Source organism: Ursus americanus, chromosome 19 (genome assembly GCF_024610735.1).
Source record: "Ursus americanus isolate L20-20 chromosome 19, mUrsAme1.1.p, whole genome shotgun sequence".
Classification (NCBI taxonomy): Eukaryota; Metazoa; Chordata; class Mammalia; order Carnivora; family Ursidae; genus Ursus; species Ursus americanus.
Genome location: NC_142145.1, coordinates 48190772 through 48215528, shown reverse-complemented (window position 1 = coordinate 48215528; position 24757 = coordinate 48190772). Strand labels below are relative to the sequence as shown.

Here is a 24757-nt window from a genome sequence, read left to right as displayed (position 1 = left end):
GTAAATGATTAGATGTCCTCCTCAGCACTGTATTTGGAAGAGATTTCAGAAGAAAAAGGGAAGAGAGTACTTATTATCTTTCCACACATTCTAGACAAGGAGTCAACATACTAACCCATGGGCCATATACAGATCACTGTCTGTTTTTATAAACAAAGTTTTATTGGAACATAGCTATGCTCGTTGGTTCATGTGCTGTCCGTCTATGGCTGCTTTTGAACTGCAATGGTAGAGTTGAGTAGTTGCAACAGAGATCATTTAGCCTGCAAAGCTGAAAATAGTTGCTATCTGTTCCTTTACAGAACAAGTTTGCCAACCCTTGTACTAGACAGTAATAACTCATCCTTTTATAGAATTTAGATTGTATTTCACACATATAATTTCATTTATTTTAAACAAAAATCTCAATGGATTACGATATTTCATCCATCATAGTATCATTGTGTTGCTATATGTTTCCCACCTTATGAAAATTAGGAAGCTGAGGCTCCAAGCGTTAAAGGGCTTGGTGCTGAGTAACAGAAGAGTCCTCAAACCGGTGCTGTTTCCATCGCATCCTCCTGCCATGTTCCTTACGCTAATAATGTCCTTAATGTGACCTAAATCCTAAAATTTGTATGGGACCAGAAAAGACACTAAATAGCCAAAGGAGCGTTGAAAGAGAAAACCAAAGCTGATGGCATCACAATTCCGGACTTCAAACTCCATTACAAAGCTGTAATCATCAAGACAGCATGGTACTGGCACAAAAACAGACACACAGATCAATAGAACAGAATAGAGGACTCAGAAATGGACCCTCAACTCTATGGTCAACTGATCTTTGACAAAGCAGGAAAGAATATCCAATGGAAAAAAGACAATCTCTTCAACAAATGGTGTTGGGAAAATTGGACAGCCACATGCAGAAGAATGAAACCAGACCATTTCCTTACACGATACACAAAAATGACTCAAAATGGATGAAAGACCTAAATGTGAGACAGGAATCCATCAGAATCCTAGAGGAGAACACAGGCAGCAACCTCTTCGACCTTGGCGACAGCAACTTCTTGCTGGACACATCTCCAAAGGCAAGGGAAACAAAGGCAAAAATGAACTATTGGGACTTCATCAAGATAAAAAGCTTTTGCATAGCAAAGGAAACAGTCAACAAAACCAAAAGACAATGGACAGAATGGGAGAAGATATTTGCAAATGACATACCAGATACAGGGCTAAAATCCAAAATCTATAAAGAACTTATCAAACTCAACACCTAAAAAACAGATAATCCAATCAAGAAATGGGCAGAAGATATGAACAGACATTTCTCCAAAGAAGACATCCAAAGGGCCAACAGACACATGAAAAAGTGCTCAAGATCACTCAGCATCAGAGAAATGCAAATCAAAACCACAATGAGATACCACCTCACACCAGTCAGAATGGCTAAAACTAACAAGTCAGGAAGCGACAGATATTGGTGAGGATATGGAGAAAGGGGAATCCTCTTGTACTGCTGGTGGGAATGCAAGCTGATACAGCCACACTGGAAAACAGTATGGAGGTTCCTCAAAAAGTTGAAAATAGAGCTACCCTACAACCCAGCAATTGCACTACTGGGTATCTATCCCAAAGATACAAATGTAGTGATCCGACTGGGCACCTGCACTCCAATGTTTATAGCAGCAATGTTCACAATATCCAAACTATGGAAAGAGCCCAGAGGTCCATTGACAGATGAATGGATAAAGAAGATGTGGTGTATATATACAATAGAGTATTATGTAGCCATCAAAAATGAAATCTTGCCATTTGCACAACATGGATGGAACTAGAGGGTGTTATGCTAAGCAAAATAACTCAATCAGAGAAAGACAATTATTATATGATCTCACTAATATGCAGAATTTAAGAAACAAGGCAGAGGATCATAGGGGAAGAGAGGAAAAAATGAAACAAGACAAAACCAGAGGGAGACAAACCATAAGAGACTCTTAATCTCAGGAAACAAACTGAGGGTTGCTAGAGGGGAGGGGATGGAGAAATGGGGGGTGGCTGGATGATGGACAATGGGGAGGGTATGTGTTGTGGTGAGCCGTGTAACGTGTTGTGTGAGACTGATGAATCACAGACCTATACCCCTGAAACAAATAATACATTATAGGTAAATAATTTTAAAAAGTATGTAAATATTTTTTAAAAAGAGTCTTTTTTTTAAGATTTATTTATTTATTTATTTGAGAGGGAGGAGGGGCAGAGGGAAAGGGATAAGCAGACTGTGTTGAGCAAGGAACCCGACAAGGGGCTTGATCCCATGACCCATGAGATTATGACCTGAGCTGAAATCATGAAATCACGAGTTGGACATTCAATTGACTGAGCCACTCAGGTGCCCCTAGTGACCTGATGAAAGTCTCAAGGGCACACAGAGTCATGTTAAGGAACTTCAGCAAAGTAGTACTTTCAACAACTTCTCTTGCGTAACCGCAACAGCCCTGTTCATCAGAAATGCTCGCCCTTTACATCGGAAACCGGGGATGTACTATATGGTGACTAACATAATATAATAAAAAATCATTAAAAAAAAAAAAAAGAAATGCTCGCCTTGGCTCACCCTTAGAAGTGCTCACCCAACCCAGGGCCACATCAAGGGCCATGCTGATGGAAATGAGGTGGGTGGCCAGTCTTGAGGTCATACAGCATGTGCCCCAAGCCGCAGAAGGAATACTTACATCATCCCAAAGGCATTTTATAAAAATAGCATGTCAACGTATGATTGTCAAAAATTAAAAACATGATTCTCATACAAATAATATAGTGGGCACATGTTGTTAATGAGGGAACTGGCAAGACAGAAAAACTGGTTCAAAGGCATACACAAAAAATGCATACATATAGTCAGTGAAAAACACGGTTGCTAGCAGAAATATAGCAGCTTTCTTCGTAATGCCAAAAACTGGAAGCAACCAAGATATCCTTGAGTAAGTGGATGGGTAAACAAACCGTGGTACATGGTGCAATGGACTATTAGTCAGTGACAACAAGAAATGAGCTACCAAGCCACGAAAAAAACCATGAAGGAAAGTTAAATGCATATTGCTAAGTAAGAGGCCAAATCCTGTATGATTCCAATTATTGGGCGTTCTGGAAAAGGCAGAACTATGGAAACAGTATAAAGATCAGCAGTTGCCAAGAGGGGCGGGGAGAGAGAAGAGAGGGATGGAGAGGTAGAATACAGAGGATTTTTTTAGGAGAGTAAAACTCTATGATACTTGACATTATACGTTTATCAAAGCCCATAGAGCTTTCCAGCACAAAGAGGGCATCCTAACGTGTGGGAAATTTTTAAAAAATCATTTAGGAGCTTGGGGGATCCCAGGATGGAAAGCTGACTATGACATGAGAATCTGGCCATATGACAAACCTGTGAAACAACCTCACTGGAGAGGGAGCGGGGGGGTGCTGACCTAAGTAACTCTGGAGATGAGTGGAATCAGTAAGACTAAAGGCCGAAGGAGCTGGGTGTAAGCACTGTATGCAGCCAATAAAATGGTTTCCCATGGGGGCATGGATGAACAATTCTGATACTGCATTACGTGAGTCCTAGAATTGAACAATTAAGTGAATGCATGGTGGGTGGTGGGAATTGGGCTTCTCACTCTTGAAGGGAGAATTTACAGGGAATCCGGGGGAGGAGGCTAGAATGACTCATGTGGTTGGAGTTGGAGACACTGGTGAGAACTCCTGTGTGGTTTTATATGGCTACAGATGGTTACATACAGAAATATTCACAGACACATGTGTACACACAGGTTGATACTCACACATACATTTCCCTGCTGTCAGCTGAGAGGGCTCAGGAGAAACAATACCCCATTGGCAACAAATAAACCCGGTGCCCAGTAGCCATGTGTCCATCTAAATAGGACGCAAGTAAATGGTTTCATAAATTGGTAAGTGGGGAGAAGAAACAAACCCCCCATGAAAAAGAATTCCAAACAATTTACGCAGATCCTCCACCCCCAAGGAGGCAGAGCAAAACTCTGGACTCTCTAGGAATGAACTACGTGCCGTGGCTTCCTTCCACAGGGGACAGAGTTGAAAGGAAAGAAGAGACGTGTGCAGTGGAGAAACTTGACAAACACTACTCTGCCAGGAGCTCTGGGCCAACACTCGTAGTCGTATATCATTCTGATATCATGTTGATAGGATGTACCCTACCCTTGATAGGATGTAATGAAAATGGCACTTTATTTCTGTGGTCTTTTCCCCAAAGCCCATAAAACTAGTCTAATCATGCAAAAACACTGGACACTTTTCCATAGAGGGACATCCTGTAAAATATGTGACCAGGACTCCTCAAAATTGTCAAGGTCATCAAAAACAATGAAAGATCTAGCAACTGCCACAGCCAAGAAGTGCCTATGGATACCTGACCACTGCATGTAATGTGGTATCCTGGTGGGATCATGGGACAGAAAGGGACACCGAGTCAAAACTAAGGGAATCTAGGTCAAGTATGGAGTTTGGCTAATAATAATGTAACAATACTGGTTCACTATTTAAGACACATGTACCCTATTTACATAAGATGTTAAAAATAAGGAAAAGTGGGTACGGTATAAGGCAATCCTCTGTACTAGCTTCTCAATTTTTCTGTAAATCTAAAACTGTTATTAAAAAAATACAGTCTAGGGCCGTTGGGTGGCTCAATCGGCTAAGCATCTACCTTCAGCCCAGGTCATGATCCCAGTGTCCTAGGATCGAGTCTTGCATCGGGCTCCCTGCTCAGCGGGGAGTCTGCTTCTTCCTCTCCCTCTGCTGCTCCCCCCTGCTCATGCTCTCTCTCAAATAAATAAATAAAATCTTTAAAAAATGGTCTATTTTTTTAAAAATTTAAGTTGCTAAGTTAGATATAAAACTACCCTACAGGGCAATAGGGCCATAATCTTTGGAGTTCTCTCTTCAGCCAGACAGAAACCATCTGCCCTTCTGGACCAAAACCACTGGCAGTGTATCAATTACCTTCATTACCATCTAGCTCTATGGGGTCTGACCCATACTCAACAAAGTTGTCAAAGTGTCATTCCCCTAGAGGTTTGGATGGCTCTTTGAATGGGTTTGCTGGTCAATTTGACCCATGACATTCACATGCATAAATATTCATCCTTCTACTTTATTTCTAAGTTTTGCATCATTTTCTCTTAACACAGGTAACTCATACTGTCTTCTTCATAGAAATCACCACTACTAGCTAGATCCAGGGTTCTAACCGATGGGTCATATATAGGACTGTGGCATCTCGCAAACCCATTGCTAATCTGAAGTCAAATATTGAGCAAGGTGTAAATTTCATTTTTTGGCACAATATTTCCTGTTACAGAGCTGTTCAAAAGAGAAAACACAGAGGTGAGATGGTTGTGAAAAGCAACCTAGCGCTACGTGAAACATACAGGAAGGCAGCAAAATACAGATTTTTATCAACCCAGGACTAAAGGCAAATTTTAGGGAACAAAAGGCCAGGGCAGTGAAAAGGTCATCTCAAACAACCCCTTGGGTCTGAAAAACTACCAGGTGAATGAAGCAGTAGTTGTGGCTGCTTTCACAGACCCCACGAGCAAGCACTCCCCCCAGCAGTGATCACGTGGCATTGTATGGCTTGTTTCCTGAGTGTTTCAATCTCTTCAAGCATGCCACCAAAATTCTAGAATGGGATAATGAACTAGAAACAAAAGAGCTGAGAGTCACTGAACCAGACTGTCAAAATGTCAAAAACTAAGAGAAAGCAAAAAAAGATGGGAAGAGCATAAGAGACTGATAGATTGTGGACCTTATTCAAAGTCTTTCACGGTTAGGCAAAACACCTCCGGGTCCACCCACACCCAGGACTGCATGTCAACAAGATAGCTCACGTGTTGGAGAATTCACCTCCCACCAGCAGATCCCAGGAAAGAGAAATGAAGGGCTGGAGGGAGAGCAATTTTTCATCTAGCTAAGCCTCAGACCACTGTCAACACTGTAATTATATTATGCCTGCTGTTTATTTTGGTAATTTATTGGGATAAGGTACATGGGATAATTGAAAAACTAAATTCATTCAGTCACAAAAACATTCAACTGGTTTATGTGTGGAGCAATAAAGTGGGAAAGTGACACAGCATCCAAATTGTAGCCATGTGTGACTTGGCTTTTTTACTTGGGGGAAAGAAAATGGTTAAGCCTGAAGGATTGTATTTCTCTCTGTCGCTCCGACTCTGAGGGCATAATGAGTTCCTGCTGGTGACACAGTGGCTTGGGGAGGCAAGCAGAGAGGTGGTTTGGTGCGTTTCCAAAGCTGTGTGTGAGCCTTCACCACGAGACCCTAGTTCTGTGGGAGGGACAGGCAGTGAACCCTGCTCAAACTGGCTGGGGCGCCACGTGCTAATATACAGACTTTGCCGAGCTCCCTAAGCACGTCTCAAACGTGAATTAACTTGAGCACCTTTACGACAGAGCACAAGGCACTCGTGCAATCCTATATTCACCAAAGATTCATGTAGTCTACCAGAGGGCCTCCCGGCTTTGTTCACGGTCCTATGTCAGGTGCTAGGGATCTTTCTTGAGTTCCCTGGAAAGCAGATCTCAACATAAAGTCTTCATTTCCGTCCTCTACCACCGATTCTAATTTCGGTCCCCCCTGGCCGGTGCTCCACACAGCCGAGGCTGCCTGCCTGATTATCTAGGACCTCGGCCCGAGCCCTGAGCTGCCCTGCCCTCAGCAAGCCACAGCTAGCTATTAAGGTTGCCCATTTACTGTGATCCCAGGCTTACCCTTACTCCTGGATAAGCACCAGGAGACACCCAAATGAGTCCTCTGCGTTCTAGTCAATTCCTCCATGCTTTTATTATTTAGAAGTGACCCACTCCTCATGGTGATTGGGGTCAACTTTGCCTACCAATGCAGTAATTCTCTTCCTTGTCAGTTCTTCCACTGAGATGAGGAGACTAAAATGACCCAGCCGTAGTCCCAGCTCCAAGTTCACACACTGCCCAGCGCTTCCCTTGTGGGAAGCAGGCACTTTAATATGGCAGAGCCTGAGGTTGCAAGCTTGAGAAGCAGTGACTGGGAGAGGCTGCACACCTGCTTCTTCCCCTTGGTTCCTGTCTCTGTGAATTCTGGGTACTGGGAACACAGCACCACAATCACGGGGTTAGTGTGTATACTACACAGTGAGGACAGCCGCACCCCAACCCTACGGGTTATTGTCCCAAGGCTGGCACCCCAGCTGAGCCTTCAATAATCTCTTCCCTGTCCCACTGCACTAGCTACTCCTGGGTAAGCACATACCTGACGAGCCCAGTGGCTCTCCTGGTCAGGGACCCACTGCGACAGTGTTATGCAGGATGCCCCATCTATAGATCAGGAATTCTGCGAGCCCTCGGATGGTGGTTCTAACAGAGACACAGGGGCACGGTAGGTGTCAGCTCTGGTGCGGACTAATCAAATTGATACCACTCTGCCACCCAGTGGGTGGTCTGGTGTCCTCAAGGCTCGTCATGACTTGTCCATAGCCACAAAATCAGACTTCTTGTCTACCTCACTATTGAGCGCTCCCTCTGCAGTGGAAGTTCTCTGGTGGGCATTAAGGTAGGATACGAGGACACACACACTTTGAGCCCATAATCTCATCCCTCTTCCCCAGATTACCTGATCACGGACCTTCCAATCTGGTTCCTTCGGGGCCCTGACCAAGCAGCCAAGCCATTTACCCTTGTTCCCCAGTTCATGGCCATCTGCAACTCAAGCGGCTTCTCCCCCTATATAAAGTGAACCTCCAAGTGTGCCGTTTGTATCTCTGCCCACTGGAACAACTGCCGTCACCACTTTCTGTGAAGGCCACCCCGACGGGGGTTCTCACATGACGGTGGTGCGTTCCCAGCGAGCACTGAGATCCGTCATCCTTCTCCTCCACTGTGCTGGTAAATGGATGGTAGGTGGCTAGTTAACTTTTCTGCGGTGGTAGGTTCTGGGCAGAGACGTGATATGAGTGAGGCCCTTTGGCACGTAAGTCTGTACTTTTCCTTGGCGACCCACCCTGCCAACCCGGAGAGCAGCACTGGGCTGGGGAACACATGGCTTCTCCCGCAAGGCTCTGCCCAGTGGGTGGTCGCTCCTCCTCGAGCGACTGGCCAGAACGTGACACCCTCTACAGAGCAGGTCACAAAAATCGCCGTGCGCCAGACCCCACTCTGTCCAGTTGTGGGGGGCACACTCGAAGCTGCAGCTGCGACTGCCCGTTCGAATGCCCTTGCTATAGGAGAAGGAAAAAAACCACAGTTTGGTTTGGGCCAATCCTGGCTCGCAAATTGTGCTCCAGCCAGCTGAGAGGTTGGCATTCCTAAGAGAATAGAAAAGTTAAGAAATCTGTAAGAGGTCTGCTTTGTGTTGATTTTTCCAGGGATTTTGAAGTTGCTGGATGCTTCGAAGTATTGAGTGACTAATTTCCCTTCCTTTTTTTCTAAAGTCTCACATGGTAAACATTTCTTTCCTGAAAACCTGCCAAAAGAGTAATTTTTTTCAGAGTTGGAATATTATTTTAAAATGTAAAATGAAGTCCTGATACCAAATATTATCAACGCAGGCACTTGAATCTACATATAGCGACTTAGAAGTACTGCCTTCTTTTGGTCTCAGGCTTTGGGAGTTGAAAAAAAAAAAGAGAGAGAGAGAATTCCAAATGCTTCTGAAGCACTTATTTTTCTCTAAGATCCAGGCTTACTTTGTGGATGAGAACGGTCAATCCAGGACAGTTGGCAACTCCAGGTAAAAATGTGCCTACGATTTGTTTTGAGTTGTGTTATTACACCTTTCGAGCCAAGGATACAGATTGGCAGTGCCCTGGAGAAGGGAGAGAACTGGACACCACCCACACCTCCCCTCTGGGGAGGCCTCCAGACAGAGCCTGGAGCAGGGCTGCACTGGAATTGACCCGAACCAGGCCTCCCCGTGCTGCCCTAAATCAGATCTCATTTAGGACAGCGTGCTCAGAACCTATCTTCACTCGTGCCCACTCCGGATGGGCTGGTCTAAGGGTATATACAGACGTGCTAAATGGGTGTTTGCTTGTGTCCTGAGAAGTGTCTCTGTCAAATCCATTATCAGGTTGGAGGACGGTGATAAAATACTATGGGACACTACCTGGTTTTGCCATTTAGTGAAGGAGTCGGCCTTTCATGGCAAAAAGTGCTGATTGAAAGTCAGGTATTTTGTCTCAAGAGGTAGATCTACAGCTAACCTGGAATTTAAAAATGTTTTCAAAAAATAACAATACAACTTATTTAAATGAAACAATTTAAGTGCCCCGTGTATTATGAAATTCCTTTGATTAGTAAGTCACATTACTTATGGACTGTTGGAAGACCAACTTTTCACCGTACAAATTGCCAGTGGATCATTTGGGAAAAGAACCAGAGGGTCAGGAAGAGCTCTTTGTCACACTAATGCGGAAAGACACACAAAGCATGACCCAGATCTAAAAAGGGGCCAGCACTTCTAGCGGATGTCATTCATGGTTGAGCTGAGGAGGCTGCTGCCTGGGAGCAAAACGAACAAAGAAAATGATGGAGAAGAGGTGGGGGGAAAACACTGCCCAGGGTGAGACACAACAGGGAGACCAGGAGGACCTGGAAAGGGTCTGGCTTCAGGAAAGAAAGCAAGATGTGAAGGCTTTCCATTTTTTTAGCTTCTTCCCCTTCCTTCCCCTTCTGGAAATCTGAATCCAACTAGATAACATATTTGACTGCAGGAATCCCCTCTTTCCGTGTGTTCCATCATGGTTATAGTTATGAAAAGAATGTATTTAATTTGGATAACACTAGCTGCTATAACAAACAGCCCCTCAAAAAAGGGCTACAATGGCTTACAGAACACAGAAGTTTATTTCTTGGCATAATTCAACGTGGGAGACAGATTCCTAGTCTTTGGCAGCTCTCCTCCACAGGGCGACTCAGGAACTCGGGCTCCATCATTTTGTGGCAGTGTCCTCTCCACAGCCGTGTCATCTTCGGCATCGAGACACTAAGGGGGACAAGTATGAAGAGGGCACACCTTCCTCTTAAAAGCCCTAGCTCGAAAGTGACCTGCAAACTTCCACTCACAAACCATTGGCTAGAACTTAGCTGCATTCTGTGCCAACCTGAGGGGGCACAAGAGAGGTCTAGGTGCACACCCAACAAAAAGAAGAAATGGGTTTTTTGGTTAATGGCAAGCCATCTGCTTGGAAGCAGATAAATGCCTTATTCCTTTTTGCATGAGCGCCTGAGTCCAGATCCTCATTCTTATCCACTCTATCCTCTTGCCTCCCTGAGTATAACTTTTGTTTTAAAGATTTTATTTATTTATTTGACAGAGATAGACAGCCAGCGAGAGAGGGAACACAAGCAGGGGAGTGGGAGAGGAAGAAGCAGGCTCCCAGCGGAGGAGCCTGACGTGGGGCTCGATCCCACATCGCCGGGATCACGCCCTGAGCCGAAGGCAGACGCTCAATGACTGCGCCACCCAGGTGCCCCAGCCTGAGTATAACTTTTAATCATAACTTTCATTCACACACACAGAAACCAGCTTCTAGAATTTTATAACCCAAAGTTTAAAAGCATGACATAATGCAGTGTATCTCAAGGCGGATTCTTAGATGGGGTCCACTGAGCTCACTATGACAATTTAAAATTTTTGAGTTTCCATTGTAATGACAACCTTCTAAAAACATGTCATGGAGGGTATGAATCTCAGTATGCAAATTTATGTATGGAAAAATATACTTAATCGTCTCTCTCTCTCTTTTTGGGGGGGAGGTCATCTCTTTAAGGGTGCAGACCCAGTTATCAATCACCCTCCTAGCATACCCAGTGCTGAGTCAGCTGACTTTTTTTTAAAGTTTTTATTTTAATTTCCGTTAGTTAACATGCAGTTAACTATATTATGTTGTATTAACTATATGTTATGTCAGTCGCAGATGTACAAAACAATAATTCAGTACTTCCATACATCCCCCCGTGCTCATCACAACAACTGCACTCCCTTTCCCCATCACCTACTTCCCCCATCTCCCTACCCATCTCCCCTCTGGTAACCATCAGTTTGTTCTCTATAGTTAAGAGTCTGCTTCTTGCTTTGTCTCTCTCTCTTACTTTTTTTTCCTTTGCTCATTTGTTTCGTTTCTTAAATTCCACATATGAGTGAAATCACGTGGTATTTGTCTTTCTCTGACTTCTTTCACTTAGCATTATACTCTCTAGTTCCATCCATGTTGTTGCAAATGGCAAGATTTCATTCTTTTTAATGGCTGAATAATATTCCACTGTGTGTGCGTATATATGTGCATAGACACACATAACACTTCTTTACCCATTCATTAATCGATGGACACTGGGGCTGCTTCCATATCTTGGCCATTGTAAATAAAGCTGCAATAAACACAGGTATGCATGAATCCCTTTGAATTAATGCTCTTGTATTCTCAGCTGACTTTTAAAGCTCCAGGCTGCAAGTCCCGCTGGTTATACAAACTCAAGGAATTCGGCCCCTCTGCTTTTCAAGGCCAGATGTTATGGAGATTCGTTTTCCCTGTTTGGGCTTCCTGGTGCTTTGCCCTGTCCACGCCTGCAGCTCCTTCCCTCCTGTGGGCAGCTCCCAACCACCATTTCTATCCTTCCTAACCTCTCCGGTGCAGCTTCTTCTCTACACATAGTTGTGGAGTTTGTTCCGCCAGTCTTCAAATTGCTCTCTGGTTTGACTCCGATGTGAGTGATACCTTGTTGTAAACATGGCCGGGGGTGAGCTTGGGGCCCTCCTACTCTGCCATCTTGTACCCCTTCCTACGTCATTCTCTATCATTATTAGTTTCTAACTTGAGTCCACCATTTCACCAGGAAGTCAGACAACCTCAAGTCTCGTTGTTCCCTTCACCTCACATCTCTGGGGTTTTGTCCCAACTCCACAACCTTTCACAGGACCCAAACACCAACACATGGGGGACTGTGTGGGAGGAAGGACATCTGTCCAGATAAGGAGCCACTAAGGTATGCCCCTCCAATCTCATGCCACTGCCTCCCACTGACCAAATCGAAGAAGAAGCCAAAAGACAAAAGGGCCCAGTTATGTAGTTCACCAGGATCAGCCTCCGAGGGCCCAGACGAGGATGGAGGAAAATGGAGAGCAGATCTGAAGGTACGAACGGAAGATAAGCATCACATTGAGGAAGCGTCTAGTCAAAATTGGCTCTTTCATCTGAAGGCTTAAGGAACAACAATCAAGAAAGCTTGTAAATAATCTCTGCTTCCCTGACCCACCAGCTCGCTCCCATGAGGTCACAGGACTAGAACCCCAGGTACCTGCTGGAGTGGCTAAAGTAAGACGAAAAGGGCTGGAGACAACACAGAAATCAGTTAAGAAATAACTCAAAATATTATCTCAGCAATATAAGCACATTTTGAACCATCTGGATGGCCATCTAAATATCTATTACTACCACGAGATTTCAGGGCCTGCATTTACACTTAATAATGTACTAGCTTCAAGTATGTTTTAATTAAGTCTTCTATTTGCTAAACATTTCTTAAGCAACTACGATGTGCCAGACACTATTCTAGACACCAAGAATACAACAGGGAACACAGACAGAGGACCCACCCTCAAAGAGTGAACATTCCAGAAACATAGTTCTATTTGTTGTCATGAGCTAATGAAACAAGAACAGAGGTGAATTTCATAACAAAATAATCAGTTAGGCCAAGTAAAGGCTAAATCATATCCCAATGTGCTGCAAAAATCTTGGGCTTTAACAGTAGTTCAAAGAGAAAACAATAATGTTAAAATAGAATCATCACAGAGCATACAGAAACACCAAACCGTAAAGAACCTTCATGGTAAAAATCGATATTACATTTATACCGCCAGCCTCAATTTTAGTGCAAGAAAATGATATTAATTGTTCATTAGTAATATTATCTGAATTTTTTATTCTATTTAATGTGTACATTTGCTTTTAGTTCTGTAGTTATATAAATGCCATAAGCATGAGATATTTACTTCTAGTTTTATTATTCACTCAAGAAACATAATAATTTTAGCCAACATGAAGTGTCCGTGGAAATATTTTTCTTAAAAAAAAAAAGTTTATTCTCAAGAAATAATAATTGTTGGCAAGGATGTGGAGAAAAAGGAACCCTCTTGCACTGTTGGTGGGAATGCAAGCTGGTGCAGCCACTGTGGAAAGCAGTATGAAGGTTCCTCAAAAAATTAAAAATAGAATTACTCTATGATCCAGGAATGGCACGACTGGATATTTACCAAAAAAATACAAAAATGCTAATTCAAAAGGATACATGCACCCCTAATGTTTATTGCAGCATTATTTACAATAGTCAAATTATGGAAGCAGCCCAAGTGTCTATTGATAAATGAATGGATAAAGAGGTAGTGTGTGTGTATGTGTGTGTGTGTGTGTGTATACATATATTGCACAATGAAATATTATTCAGCCATAAAAAAGAATGAAATCTTGCCATTTGCAACAACATTGATGGAGCTAGAGAGTATAATGCTAAGCGAAATAAGTCAGTCAAAGAAAGATAAATATTATATGAACTCACTCATATGTGGAATTTAAGAAACAAAACGTATATGCATGGGGGAGAAAGAAAAAGAGTGGGAGACAAAGCAAGAAATAGACTCTTAACTATGACAACAAGCTGATGGTTACCAGAGGAGAGGTACGGGGTGGGGGGTGGGGGGGGAAATAGGGAATGGGGATTAAAGAAAAAAGAAAGACAGGGGTCTAGTGAGCTTCAATCATTTCTGAAGTTTATCCACACACTAGAATATACTATAAATTTTTTAAAAAGTTTAGTCTTCATTCAAATTTGGGAAACTTTGGGATAGTGGAATTGGACTTAATATTATTCAAATCGCAGCTTCCCCACTTACCACTGGGCTATTCAGTCTTTATCAGACTTTATCCCCTCCTCTACGAAATGGGGATAATAGCATCATAGGGACTGTGTTGGGAATTAAATGAGAAAATACATATGAACAGTTGTCTGGCAATTCCCTTCCCCATAACATTTTCAAAATGAGTGATAAAAAGAAAATACTTGAAATGATAAACTAATAAGGCCATTTCTTTGAGGAATTCCTTCCACTCAAGAAAATGGAACCATTTTCACCTGGAAATTTCTAGAGTCTCATAAACTAGAAAACTGTTCAACCCACAAAGAGAAAAGAGGAAGAAGCCATAGCTAAATTAAAAAGGCTAAATAGGGGCACCTGTGTGGCTCAGTCGGTTAAGCATCTGCCTTCAGCTCAGGTCATGATCCCAGGGTCCTGGGATCGAATCCCACATCGGGCTCCCTACTTGGCGGGGAGTCTGCTTCTCCCTCTGCCTTTCCCCTTGGCTTGTGTTCTCTCTCTCTCTCTCTCTCTCTCTAGCTCTCTCCCTCAAAAAAATAAATAAATAAAATATTTTTTTAAAAAGAAAGGCTAAATAAACAAATAAGAAAGGCAACACTCATGCTAGAAATCTAAGGGAAAGTCTAGCTTCCAATTTTTGAGAAAACAATGAAAAGAGAATGTTGGAGATAGAATCCATCGAAGTTTCTGCTCCCACACAGCATGCTCAAACAGCAATAAGCTACCTTAAGAGAAGAATTTAAGAAAGGAACGTTATTTCTCTGGAATTGCCCATTCTGAGTACCCAAATCCTCCCCATAGTAGTTTGGGTGGGGGTTGTTGTTCCTTATTTCCAGAGCCCTTTGGTCTTTACATTTGCAAAAGCTCAAAGTTCATTTCAAGTCTAGCTTTTAAATACAGCTGCTCATTTGATTTGCTAGCCCAGGTAATATCTTTTTCTATTCTCTTAGCCCTGTATTCTTCTATTCCCTCTAACTTGGGAGCTCAGTGTTGAAACTTTAGTTACTGCTTCTCTCAGTACCCTCTCTTTCTCCTAGTAACCATATTCTGGGGTCAGAGGAGATAGACTTATTTTGCTCCCTTTGAAAGGAAGAATCACCTCCTTGTTGGAGTTCAGTTAAAAGTGCAGTTCTGCACTGCACAGAGCCCTGCTTCTTCCAGGACGGCACCGGCTGTTACATCCCCAATCCTCTGCCACACTCCCTCACACACAGTCTAGAACAACTACTCAGGACTGGAACTCAGAGCAGGTGCAACGAACACAGGTGACTAGATCAGGGAGGGCCAACCACAGCAGGTGATACAACTAAGTGTTAAACCCAAGAAGGACTTGACTAGTTAGTGCAGAGGAGAAACTGCGAGTTCCTCATTCTGACTGCAGAGTATGTGGTTATGAGGCGAGGCAAGATGAGAGAAGTGTAATATACAATAATGACTTTGGAGTCAAAAACACTCAAGATCAAATCTCAGCTGTGTAAAGATTAAGTTCTCCGGCGGCGGGGGGCGGGGGGGGAGTGCCTGGGTGGCTCAGTCAGTTAAGCGTCTGCCTTCGGCTCAAGTCATGATCCCAGCATCCTTGTATGGAGCCCCATGGCAGGCTCTCCGCTCAGTGGGGAGCCACTTCTCCCTGTCCTTGTCACTCCCCTCTGCTTGTATTCTCTGTCAAATAAATAAAATCTTAAAAAAAAAATACATTTAAGTTCTGGGAGTCTTGGTTTTCTCATTTGCATACAATATTTCAAAAAGGAATAAAGGAGATCATGTATATAAAGTATGAAAGACAATGACATATGATGTGCTCAGCATATAGTAACTAAGTACTAATATTCATATATCTTTCTAAGTAATACATAAGAATATTGTACCCTTTGCATAAGGCTGACAGATCAGTCAGGGCCACATTACTAATAGTTTTGTGTGTGGAGCTAATTCAACCAGGTCTTGAAAGCTATTAGGAGTCACTGACGGATTGTTAGCTGCTGGGAACGGATTGATCAGGTTTCTGTTTTCATTAGGGCAGACATTCAAGTACAAGGCTGAGCGCGAAGCACTGTGGGGAAAGTGTTCCAATAAAAATGCTATCTAGATTCCCTATGATTCATTGCCATCGACACTGACAATTTAGTGGAGGTCTAACTTCAAAACAGGAAATTCGTCGCTATTTTCCATTTACAAAGTGGGTGGAAGGAAGCTGGAGTTGGGTGAAGACACATTGTAGTGGAAAGTCTAACCAGAACCAAGCAGCGGAGACCTCCTCCAGCCCTGAAAGCAAAGTGCTTCATTTTCCTCTAAGAGGTATTCATAAATATAATACATGCTAGCAAGGAGGTCACAAAACTTCATGAAATAATCATAACTTCGTAATTGCCCCGGATACAGGTATGTATCACTTATTTTTTAAACTGACAGTAGAGGAACTCCTTGCAAGAAAAACACCATCAAAGTGAAGATGAGCCTTCTCCGGTTCTGCTGTCCGGAACTGCTAGGTGCTCGGAGCTAACAAGAACCAAGTATCCTAACGCAGCACTAGATCTATCGTTTTCTAATAACTTACTTAAAATTTGGGGGCGCCTGGGTAGCGCAGTCGTTAAGCGTCTGCCTTTGGCTCAGGGCGTGATCCTGACGTTCCAGGATCGAGTCCCACATCGGGCTCCTCCGCAGGGAGCCTGCTTCTTCCTCTCCCACTCCCCTGCTGTGTTCCCTCTCTCGCTGGCTGTCTGTCACATAAATAAATAAAATATTAAAAAAAAATTTTTTTGCAGTTGAAGATTAGGACCAGAATCCACTTCAGACAGGAATACATCTAAACACAAAAAGTTCACTTCTTTTGGTCTCAGTTTTTTCACTACGTCACTTTGGGGGAAATATTTCCACGCAAATGCTGACCTCTTGTGGTAAGAACCAGTTACTGCAAAGAAAGTATCCAATGGAATTTAAGATAACGGGTTATGGATAGAAAGAGGCAAAGTAAGTTAAATGATCATATTTTAATGGCCAAAAACAAAAAAAAAAAAAACAAAAAAAAACCCTTCATCTGCAAAATGCTTTTTCCTTGGCAATCCACAGAACTTTCTCTCTTTCCTCCACAGGATTTCTCATTTTGCCTATTACACTCCTATTGAAAATTATAAAACACGATCACTCCTAGTGAAAGAGATTTATTCCCACTGAAACAAGTACATCTAGTTCCTTCATTTTCCCTGTCTCACATACTCATTGAATATTTAAAAGTTTATTCGCCAATTCACTGATCGACACTTGGTGTTTCTAGTCCTGCAGCATTACCAACAGTACTGAAACATTCTTGCATACATCTCTTCGTATATACATGTAGGAAATCCTCTTGTGTTTACACCTAGAGTGAAATTATTGGATTGAAGGGTATTACATCTTCAATCTCACTAGAATGTCAAATCTTTTCCAAAATGGTTGGACCAGATTACATTTCCATCAGTTGAATACACAAGCCCCACTTCCTCACCAACATTCATCAGCTTTTTAACTCATGCCAATCCGACAGATGAGAAAACAATAGGTCTGCGTTATTTTATGCATTTCCCCGATTCCTTGTGAGGTTAGCAGATTTTCATGTTTCCTCTTCTGTATGAATTCTGTTTACATCTTTTGCCATTTTTAGCTTTATTGTTTTCTATTTTTTTATTGATTTTAAGGTTTTCAATATATTCTAGACATTAATCGCTGCTCATATGAGTTGTAAATATCTTCTACCACTCCAAGTTCCATCTTTCCATTTTTACTATGATGTCTTTTGATGAGTTGAAATTAATTTTAAAGTAGCCGAAATTATCAACCTTTTCCTGTGTGGTTTATGTTTTTTGTATTTTGAAAAATCTCTCCCTACTCCAAGGTAATTAGGATATATTCTAAATAACTTAATTTTGCATTTTATAATATGTCTTTAATCCACCTGGAATTTTTTTTTGTATAATACAGGGGATCCTTTTTTTTTTTAAGATTTTATTTATTTATTCGACAGAGACAGAGACAGCCAGCGAGAGAGGGAACACAAGCAGGGGGAGTGGGAGAGGAAGAAGCAGGCTCACAATGGAGGAGCCTGATGTGGGGCTCGATCCCACAACGCCGGGATCACGCCCTGAGCCGAAGGCAGACGCTCAACTGCTGTGCCACCCAGGCACCCCGGGGATCCATTTTTTTCACATGTGAATAACCAATTCTCACAGAATGATTTATCGTAGGAAATCTCGCATTTCCCTACACACTGCTAGTCACAGTGTCTTACAAGGTGATACAATAAAATGTAAAGTTTCTACATATATCTGGGTCTGTTTGGAGGTTCCTTATAGTCTTTTATTAGCCTATTTATCTTTTCCTACACCATTGCTATGGCATCTAATTTCTACAGTTGTAATAAACTGATATCTGGTAGGGCAATTTTTAATTTTTTCCAGTGTTACTGAGAATAATTGACAAAAATTGTATATGTTTAAGGTATACATCATGACTTTTTTGTTTTTGTGTAATTGACATACAATATGATATTCCTTTCAGCTGTACTGCATAGTGATTCAACATTTAGATACATTATGAAATGATCACCATGATAAATCTGGTTGCCCTCTGTCACCGAAGTTGTTACGTATTATTAACTATATTCCCTATGCTGTACATTGAATCCCCATGTCTTTATTTTATAACTGGAAGTTTGTACCTTCTAATCCTTTCCTATATTTCGTCCACCCTGCCGTGCCCTTCCCCTCTGGAAACCATCAGACTGTTCTCTGTATCTATGAGTGTGTTTCTGTTTTGTTTTGCTTGTTTTTTTAGATTCCACATGTAGTGAAACTATAGGGTATTTGTCTTTCTCTAACTTACTTCACTTAGCTGTATACCCTCTAGATCTATCCATATTGTCATAAATGGCAAGATTTCATTCTTTTTAATGGCTGAGTAATAGTCCATTGTATGTATGTGAGTATGTACACACACACATACACACCTTTTATAGTCATCTACTCATGAACACTTATCTACTGATGAACATACATCTTGACTATTGTAAATAATGTTGCAATGAACACAGAGGTACATACCTTTTTGACTTAGTGTTTGTTTTCTTCAAATAAATACCCAGAAGTAGAATTGTTGGATCAAGTGGTAGTTCTATTTTTAATTTTTTTGAGGAAACACCATACTGTTGTCCACAGTGGCTGCACCATTTTGCATTCCCACCAAGAGTGCCACAAGGTTTCCTTTTCTTCACATCCTCACCAACACTTGTTATTTCTTGTTTTTTTCATAATGGCCATTCTGACAAGTGTGAGGCTAGATCTCATCGTGGTTTTGATTTGCATTTCTCTGATGATTAGTGACATTAAACATCAGTATGTCTCCTTTAGAGAAATGTCTGTGCAGTTCCTCTAATTTTTAATTGGATTGTTGGGTTTTTTTATATTGAGTACAATATGATGTTTCGATATACATATACATTTTAAAATGATTACCACAGTCAAGGTAATTAACATATCTACCTCATATAGTTACCCTTTTTTGTGTGTGATGGGAATACTTAAGATCTACTTTCTTAGCAAATTTTAAGTACAGATCATTCTTGACCTACAATGAGGTTGCATCCCGAAACCCATAACTTGAAATATAGTAAGTCCAAAATGCATTTAATACACCAACTGCCAGGGCGCCTGGGTGGCTCATTCAGTTAAGCGTCTGCCTTTGGCTCAGGTCATGATCCCAGGATTCTGCCATCAAACCCCGCATCAGTCTCCCTGCTCAGCGGAGAGCCTGCTTCTCCCTCTTCTCCCTGTTTGTGTTCTCTCGCTCTCTCTCGAATAAATAAAATCTTTAAAATAAATACACCTTGTATTTACCAAACATCATAGCTTAGCCTAGCCTACCTTAAACGTGCTCAGAACACATACATTATTAGCCTAGAGTTGGGCAAAGTCATTTAACATGAAGCCTATTTTATAATAAAGTATTGAATAGCTCATGCAATTTGTTGAATACTGTATCGAAAGTGAAAAACGTAATGGTTCTTTGGGTACAGAATGTTTTTGAGGGTGTGAGTTACTGACCCTCCTGATCATGTGACTGAAAGCTGCAGCTTGCGGCCGTCACCCAGCATCACAAGAATCACAGGGCATATCACTAGCCTGAGGAAAGACTGAAGTAAAAAATTTGAAGTTCTACTGAATGCATATAACTTTTGCACTGTGATAAAGTCAAAAAACCTTAAGTCAAACCACTGTAAGTCAGGGGACCATCTATATATAATATAGTATTATTAACTATAGTCGCCAGGCTATTCATTAGGTCCCCAGGACTTATTCATCTTACAACTGAAAGTTTGTACCCTTTGACCAGTAGCTTTCCCTTTCCCCTGTACTCCAGCCTCTGGCAACCACCGTTCTACTCTCTGCTTTTATGAGTTTGGCTTTTTTAGATTCCACATATACATGAGATCATACAGTATTTGTTTTTCTGTGTCTGGCTTATTTCACTTAGCACAATATCATTTGGGGACTCTCTATTCTGTTCAGTTGGCCTATATAACTGTTACAGTGCCAATGCCATATTATTTTGATTGCTGTAACTTTGTCATATATTTTGAAAACATATATTATGTGATGCCTTCAGTTTTATTCTTGCTTAAGATTGCTTTGGCTACTTTAGGTCTTTTATGGTTCCATGTGAATTTTAGGATTTTTTTCTATTTCCATGAAAAAAGACATTGGAATCTTGATTGGTACTGCATTGAATCTGTAGTTCACTTTGGGTAGTACACATATTAATTTTCCAATCCATTAGATGGGGCATCTTTTCATTTATTTGTGTTTTTTAAATTTTCTTTCATCAATGTTTCATAATTTCAATGTGTAAGTCTTTCACCTACTTGGTTAAGTTTATTCTGAAGTATTATTCCTTCTTCTGTTTTTGTAAATGGGATTGTTTTCTTAATTTCTTTTTCAAACAGTTCAGTGTTACTGCATAGAAATTCCACTGATTTTTGTATATTGATTATACATTATAAATAAAATCATTTGTTAGTGCTAACAGCTCTTTTGATATAGTCTTTTGAGTTTTCTATATACAAAATCATGTCATTTGCAACAGAGACAATTTTACTTATTCCTTTCCAATTTGAGTGCCTTTCATTCTTTTTCTTTCCTAATTGCTCTGTGTAGGACTTCCAGTACTACATTGCATAGGAGTGTTTCCAGCGGGCATTGTTCAAAGTGGTCGAGAAACAGTGACCCCTGGTTGATCTGTGAGCTGGACAGTAATTGGAGGCTCCTCACCCCCATCCCTGTCCTTGGAATGTGCATTCTGCTTGCCTTTCCCACTCCTAGATGCTGCCCCAAGGACACAGCCTTGTGATAGTGATGTGATGTTGAGACCATCTGGATGGTTTATGTGACTAAAACCCATTAAGGCCTCTGTATAACCTTTTAAGACTTGGCAGGCAAGTGCAGAGATCTACTCTTCTTGTGGCCACCGAAGATAAGCCTTATGTGTAAGTTCCCTTGCTTATTAAACCCGCCACCTACCAATCTGAAGTGGCCTGCCTCTCTCTTCGGTGTCTCTCTGCCCTCCATGTATAAGGGCCAGTTTCAGATCATACCTGGGAAGCTCCCAAGGAACGTGAACCAACAATTGGGGAGTGAGCCAGGAAACCAAAGGAATGGGCCCTGGGAAAGAGGCATCCATGAGGAAAATCCCAAGTTGGCCGTTGACCTCTTTGTGGGTGAGGTGGCCTAGACATCTGATGTTTGTGGACCAGCCTGTGAGTACAGGGACACCACAAAAACACTGGCTGCTTCAATGGGCTTGTTTGAGAAATTGCACATAGCACACTGTGGCAAAGAGGCAAACATAGCTGCCACCGTGGGCTGGCCACCATGCCCAGCTAGAGGCTGAAGCTCAGGTTAGAAAGTTAGAAGAGCTAAGGTTAGCGAAGGAGGTGCAAGTGTCCACTGGTCCGCTAGCTTTGGGGCTGGCAGACAAAACAGGAGAGCAGGGTAATAAGTTGGAGACTATTTTATAAGTGTTTTTGCAAAGCTAGGAGGGCACAATATACTTTGGATAAAGCCTGATTCAGAGGCTAAGAGGTAGAATCTCTGGGAAAGCGATGAGAAGGAAGAGGAAAATGTGGTGATTGATGAGGAAATGGACTCATGTCCAAGCCAACTGACCCCTAATATAAAGGAAAATTTTAAATAGCAATTACCAAAAAACTCGTAGAAGAAAACTTAGATTTCTCTTTCCCTTGAGACTGTAAATCTTATCATGTCTTTGAAATGTAAACCCCAGGAGACAAACAAAACACTGACCACAGAGTTAAAAAGAAAAAAAAGAGAGAGAGAGAGAGCATTTTAATACCAAAAGTACACTGTCACAAAATTAGCATTTGGATTACTGGTCTGCTTTTTTTTTTTTTTTTTTTTTTTTAGGTTTGCTCTTACTAAGAAATTGTAAAAAGGTTTTTCTTTACCTTTAATGTAATCTGCCTAAAAAAAACAAAGATTCTGTGTTTTGCCTCTATCAGGTCTTTGACTACTTAAGAAAATGGAGTCTTGGGGTGCTTGGGTGGCACAGCAGTTAAGCGTCTGCCTTCGGCTCAGGGCGTGATCCCGGCGTTATGGGATCGAGCCCCACATCAGGCTCCTCCGCTATGAGCCTGCTTCTTCCTCTCCCACTCCCCCTGCTTGTGTTCCCTCTCTCGCTGGCTGTCTCTATCTCTGTCGAATAAATAAATAAAATCTTAAAAAAAAAAAAAAAGAAAGAAAATGGAGTCTTCGCCATTAAAAGAGCTAAGTTTTTATAACTGTGTAACTTTTGTATACATTAAATCTCATGGAAAGTACTGTCAAATAAGAAATGATGCTTAAGTTTCTTTGCTATTTGTATGAAATTCCTAAAAATCTGATATATCCTGTATAATATTACTAGTTGTAATTTTAAAATGTAGATCAGAGCAATAACCAAAATTCCTTGTCAATTACAATAAAATGAACTCTCATCAGATCTTTAACCATAGCCATTTTTTAAGTCTTTGTCATTTATAGACAGTTCATGTTTTACTCTGATGGTTTGACCAAAAGAAAGTATTCCTGTAAAAGTCCTTCATCTGCAAGGAGATTTGTGGGAAAGACTTTTTTTTTCTGATAACTAAGATCAATTTGCATTCATATAGGAGGTACAAATAATAAACTTTCAGGTTCTTCTTCCTCAAAGCTACTCACATGGTCCCGCCATATCTCATGGGAAGGTAGCTTGAGACCTGTCCTCGTTTTCCTTCCCCACATCAGTAAAACTGGCCATTACATTGATGATAGAATATTAAAATATGAAGATTTGCCTCTGCTGTAGGACACCCTACAGGCTTTGCTAGAGCATCTATGAGAGGAAGGATGGGCAGTGAAGCCCCAGATAATTTAAGGCCCATATGGTTTTGGGAGTCATTTGGTTGACTGTGGCTTGCATTGTCCTAGAAGCTATGATTGATAAGGTGCAAGCCTATCCAACCCCTATAATTATGAAAGAGGTGCAAGCCTTGGTAAGGATTTGGGGGTTTGGAAGACTTTTATTCCCCATCTGGTATGGTATCTCTGTCCCTGGCAAAGAAAGGGCACATGTAAGAGTAGGGATCAGAGCAGTAAGCCAACTTTGAGAAGACAAAAATACTAGTACAGCTGATTAAAGCTCTGGGCACCTCCCAAGGAAGGTTAGCACTGAAGTTAGAGGTCTATGACTCTGGGAGATACGGGCCAGACACCGTGACAGAGACAAGAGAAAGGGAGAGTTCCCCTAGGATTCTGGTCCCAGCTCTGGAAGGGGACAGAAATCCAATATACCCCCGCAGAACAACTGCTCCTAACACTGTACAGAGCACTCTTCCAGGTGGAGCTTCCTAGGAAAGAAGAAACCACAGCAGCCAGTGAACTGAACTCAGAATGGTTTGAACAGTTATCACTCGTGAGCCCTGGCCGTTACCCTTTTGTACTAACAGTTGGGCTGTTCTAAAGAGATTAATCCTATGTCTTGGACAATGGCAAGCCAAGGGATGGATGATCTTGAGTGGGCCCTGCTGGGGTCAGGATATATGTGGGGACATTTGGGTCTGCCTGCAAGACCCGAATGTGGTCTTGAAGTGGTCTCCTGACGTGGTTCTGTCTTACATGTTCTGGCTCATAAGGCACTGATAATAAGGAAGCTGATGCTCTAATTCAGGTACAAGCCCTAGGTTGGGTACAAGCCCTAGCAACCGATCTTTCAGAAGATACAGCAGATTGGATGCATAGAAAGAGTGGCCACCTCAGTGCCCAGGTGGGATGGATATTGCTAAGGATGCTGAATTGCCCTTGAAGTATGGTAACTTGGTTAACATGATAGCAATATGTCCTGTGTATTCTAAACAACACCCAAGGCAACTGCCAAAAGAGCCTGGGGCCATCCCCCAGAGTTCCCAGCCAATGAGGGATTGGTAAATGGATTATATGGGCTCCCTCCCTCTGAGTAAGTGTTCTAAATCCATCTTGGTTTGTGTGGACACCACATCTGCCCAACCCAAACTTTTCCCAGTCACCATGAAAACCAGGCTGCCACCATTAGGGAAGTCTTAGGGAAGCTGAGTACCATGTATGGATACCCTCATCAACTAGACAGTGATCAGGGGTCACTTCAAAGGCCATCAAGTATACAATTAGGCAAAAAAACATGACATTAAATAGAGGTTCCATCTTCCCAGAAACAACAGGGTTGGTAAAAAGGAAAAATAGAATATGAAAGCAGTGGACTAAATTACTAATAAGTAAAGCTGCCTTGGGCAGA

The 24757-nt window shown here is 41.9% G+C and overlaps 1 protein-coding gene across 1 annotated transcript in view; it reads right to left on the bottom strand.

The window, feature by feature from the left end:
• The window catches only part of LOC148108514 (uncharacterized), a 71939-nt gene that overhangs the window by 36453 nt on the left and 10729 nt on the right, over nucleotides 1-24757 (bottom strand). The window contains exon 2 of the mRNA XM_087869940.1: nucleotides 16485-16647. The gene's annotated coding sequence lies outside the window, so the exon portion shown is untranslated. The remainder of the gene's footprint in view (nucleotides 1-16484; nucleotides 16648-24757) is intronic.